The sequence below is a fragment of the Microplitis mediator genome, chromosome 5 (assembly GCF_029852145.1).
Source record: "Microplitis mediator isolate UGA2020A chromosome 5, iyMicMedi2.1, whole genome shotgun sequence".
Classification (NCBI taxonomy): Eukaryota; Metazoa; Arthropoda; class Insecta; order Hymenoptera; family Braconidae; genus Microplitis; species Microplitis mediator.
The window spans coordinates 6,659,018-6,663,997 of record NC_079973.1 but is presented as its reverse complement, the minus strand read 5'-3'; the positions used below and the strand labels follow the sequence as shown (position 1 = coordinate 6,663,997).

General features: G+C 29.4%; 1 long non-coding RNA gene across 1 annotated transcript; it reads right to left on the bottom strand.

Annotated features, from left to right (window-relative positions):
• Positions 1-567: 567 nt before the first annotated feature.
• On the bottom strand, positions 568-2,657 carry LOC130668517 (uncharacterized). The gene is made up of 3 exons (XR_008990034.1): positions 2,518-2,657; positions 1,497-1,616; positions 568-836 (listed from the first exon to the last, which is right to left on the bottom strand). It is a non-coding gene; the product is annotated as an uncharacterized LOC130668517 (long non-coding RNA).
• Between the last annotated feature and the right edge of the window lie 2,323 nt (positions 2,658-4,980).

The window sequence follows — 4,980 nt, the reverse complement described above, 5'->3', positions numbered from 1 at the left end:
CATCGGCCGATCTACGGCATTTTTTCCATTAACGGCGACTTTGTATGGGTTGTGGTGTAGCACCATAGTGAGTTGGGTGCAAAACAATATAACCAGTCGGGTTTTAATCTTTTCGTGCACATTTTTCCGAGAGCTATAAAAATTGCTGTGATAACAATTGACTAATAAATTAAAAGAAAAGTAAAATTAAAAAATTCGCTAAGTACAGCCCAGCCTTACTCATGTACGCAAAAAAAGTGTAGTCCAATATACTACAATTAGAGACATCTCAACTACACATACTAGTAATTATTTTACACCAAATGTAGTACGATTTCCCTCACTAAATTCTTCAAGTGACCACACGAGCAGTAATCGTTACATATCGTGTAATTGCTAAGACCGCAAGTGTGGTTGTCGGTACTACAGATTTTTTACTTCAATTGATTAGTAGATATAACTATCTGCTGCTGTAAGTGCTATATATTGTCATTCAGATTACCACGAATGAAGGTTAGGTAAACACACAATGAATTTCAATTAATACTAGTTCACTGGAGTAACTGTTACTCCACCATTTTTCTACGTGTGTGATAATTTTTATTGATGTACAATTTGATAAAATATTGTTATTACAAAAGTTAATTCATTTTTTCAGTGTCGGACGTGAGTTGTAACGATTGATACCCGAACGGAAGGGCTTGGTTTTCCATACTTTGAATTTTTTATTTGTAGTAAAGTGAGTCATCATCATCGTCTAGTGGATCATAATATCCACACATAACGCGCCATTCATGGACATACCAGTCACAATCATACTCTTTGCCACATCCATCACAATGAGTAGTCCATGTACACTGAAAACAAAAATTTACGTATGGAATATAAAACTATTATCATACTCAACATAATATATCCCAGAGTCATGCTAACAAAACGACGAATATTAATGATCAATACATCAAAAAATACTCAAAAAATGTGTTTTTTTATAATCCCTGAGTCAAAATATATAGTTTCATTGCCGGTATTCATTAATCCAAAATAAGCCTATTTTTAAACTGATACTCTCGATAACGTAGCACGAATCACGAATGTGATGGCAGCCTCAGCCTTTGGCTCGGGCAGCCAAGCCCATTCTCAACTGAATTTGTCTTACTTCAATCTTTATCACACAATATGTTTTCAAAATTCTGTTCAAAACACATCATAATCTACAAACGTGTATTTTTTATATAAAAAACTAAGATGATTTTTTTTGAATACTCAATTTCGTATGTCAAAAATAGATGAACAGAATAAAGTTGCACGATTCAAAATTCTTAAAATTTTATTTCACCTGTATTTATTACCAAAATATGTTCAGAAAAAAAACTAACTGCCGAAGTATTACATTCTACCCAAAATACTTCATTTTATCATAATTTCCCATAGTAAATATAAATTACATATATAATATAAGGTGAAATTTATTTAATGTAAATATATTTACGAGAGATTCGTTAATGCATACTTACACGCTTATTGTCACAATTTTCGGCAGCACTGTCCATACTGCTAATCAAGAATATGAACACGAATATTAAAAAAGCAAATTTCTTTTCCATTATTTTTGAAGCAAATTTTCGAATGGTAAACTAAAAAAAAAAATTCAATAAAATAACAAGATACTCTCTAAACATGAAGTGAAATAAGGTAATATTCACTAATTGTGAGTGCCAATCGAACCACTTTTTGAAATTAGTGGTTCGGTTTGCACTTGGAATTAGTGAATATTTACTTATTTTCACTAATTCATATTTAGAGAGTAAATTCGTGACAGATGAGTGGGATCAAATATTATAAAATACAAATAGTCCGAGCCCGAGTCAAAAAAATAACTTGATTTTGACTTTTATAATTTTTTTGACTTGCATTTGACTTAGTTAACTTGATTTTGGCTACACGCACTTTTATAAACTTCAATATGGCTTTTTCAACTTAAAAATTTAAGTCTTTTAAGCCAAATTCAAGTCAAATTTGACTAATTTGACTCGAAAATTAGAGTCAGCTAAGTAAAAATCCAAGACAGCGTGACTTTAATTTGACGTAATAGGCGTAAATCGGTACTAAATTAGATAACTTAGTCAAAAGCAAGTCAAAACCAAATGTGTTTTCATGTCTTAAAATACGTTTTTGATTTATTAAAGAAAGAACTTAAGCCTGACTTGCTTTTGTATTGCTAGACTTGCTTTATTTTCAATTTTTTAAAACTACTTCAAAATCAAGTTATTTTTTTGACCCGGGAGTCGATTATTAGGGGGACCTGCAGAAAATTAAAATCTCGATTTGAGACAAAATAAATTTGTTATTTTGCTTCAAAATGATTAATTACAGTTTCTAAAATATTCAATTGAAAATCGGAAAACGATGAGCTTAAGGTGAAATATGCCCTGATTGTAAAAAAAAAAAAAATGTGCCAAATTTTATAAAATGGCCGTATCTATACAAAAAATATTTCAATAATTAATTAAATTTTATATAAATTAAATACATTACGTGTTTGAAAGGTAGTTTAAGTATTCAATCGCTATATCAAAATTAAAATGTGTACGTTTTAGAAATATAACGATTTGAGGCACAAGTAGAACAGAATAGATGAGTTTCGATTTTTGGAATTTATATATTCTTGAACGTTCACTTATCACCGTTTATTCCGTCATATAAACGACACATTTATAAATACATGTATTTTATCCAGTTATTTTCCATTTATAAATATCGATTAATATACTTGACGTTTTTATTGATGAAAGGTTATTTTAAAAAGTTAATTACTAAAATAATAACTTTATCTTTATTACTAAGGCTATAATATTATTTTTTAATTATTTGAAAAGCCAGTAGGGGAAGGGGGTGGAAGGAATAGACCTCTTAAGAAAAAAGGAGTAATATTCTCAGTGGTTCTCACTTGTTTTACTTCTTTCTAGCTCCTTACCATGTATTGTTCTCAATATTCCGCGTTTGTTAAAAATTAAAAATCTTGAACTTTGTGGCAAAATGGGACCCCCCAAAAAAATTTTTAATATTTGATATTTTTTACCCCTTTTACTATTTCTAGTTTTCTGCCATATATTCGTCATCAATATGCTCCAAAAATGAAAAATTAAAATTTGGGGCAAAATGGGCTCTCTGAGATATCTACTAAAGTTCTGTCATTATTTTTTTTTAATCTTAAAAGCTTATTAATAAATTTTTTAGAATTTTCATTTTTCGCGCTTAGTTATTTGAATGTTTTGTAAACAGATGCATTGAGCAGACTATGGTATAAGCTCAAATAGCTCAACTAAAAGAGTACGCGTGTAGCCGACATGGTCTCGATTTAACTTCCAGATTATATGTTCAAGCTTTTTAAAATAAAAGAAGTTTCAAATTTAAGTTCAGAAAACTTTTGTATTAATACGATTCTTGTATGATTTAAATTAAACATTTTGGGGACCCATTTTGCCCCTCCCTTTTCTACATATTAATATATTAATCATACACGGAAAAAAATTAATCGTGAATGCAACATGATGCAGTCTTGGTAAATAAACATGATGAAATCATGTTGCATTCACATGATTTGTCATGTTTCGGTTACATGATAGTCATGTTGCGGTAACGTGAGAAAATCATGTTGCATTCACATGATTTGTCATGTTTCGGCTACATGATAATCATGTTGCGGTAACATGAGAAAATCATGTGAATGCAACATGATTTTCTCATGTTACCGCAACATGATTATCATGTAGCCGAAACATGATTATCATGTGAATGCAACATGATTTTCTCTTGTTACCACAACATGATTATCATGTAGCCGAAACATGATTATCATGTGAATGCCACATGATTTTCTCATGTTACCACAACATGATTATCATGTAGCCGAAACATGACAAATCATGTGAATGCAACATGATTTCATCATGTTTATTTACCAAGACTGCATCATGTTGCATTCACGATTAATTTTTTTCCGTGTAAAATCATATAAAGCTGATAGATTTTACCAAATTTGTTTTTTTAAATTATTTCAACGAATTTACAAAAAATGGATTTTGTGATGAACGAGATGAGGGATTTTAAAATAAAAATTAACAACAATGTATTCATATCTTTTATTATGACATATTTTTCAAAGATTCTCTGATGCATCACTTCAAAATTATAACAGTCATAAGGACTTGTTGAATTGAAGACGATAAAATTCGAGTAAAAAGAGGCGAAAACAATTAGGTAATCGTGAATAAATGCTTCACATTAAGAGTCGAGCAATTGGCTTCCATTGAATTGAAGTTCTACACAAATCAATTTACTCAATATTGACGTCTTAACGGATATCCATAGGATGCAGATGTCAAATTGTTACGATATACACGGCGATATTGGCAAGCATAGTCCCACGTCCAAAGGATAAATTCGCAAGCATATCCATCACCGCATATTTCACAATCATATTTCGTGTTACACTAAGTATTCAAAAAAGTTACATTCAAATTATTAATATACGTTTAAAGTTAAATATTATTTTTTGAATAAGCAATCCGGCATTTATTGAATAAGAAAAAAAACTAATAAATTTTTTTTCTTTAACTACGTACTGATTTTTTGAAACATGTGTTGGAGGCAAAAGTTACTGTTATCATCAAAACGATTAATATTCCAATGAAAAATGGATAAACATTTTTCGACATGATGTGACTTATATTGTTATCCAACAAGGAACTATAATTTAATACATACATGATAATTAAAAATCAAATTTTTTCAAATTTCAGTGTTTTATTTTAAATCCAAAATATCGTAAAGTTCTAAAATTATTAATTTCATGATATATATTTTTTTTGCGCCAAGAAATCTTTTTTTCTGTGTGATAATGATATTTTAATTAATATCATTATCGAAAAATTATTAAATCGATAAAACGCTATGAAATTATACAAACCCGATGAAAAAAGATTTTATACAATTATA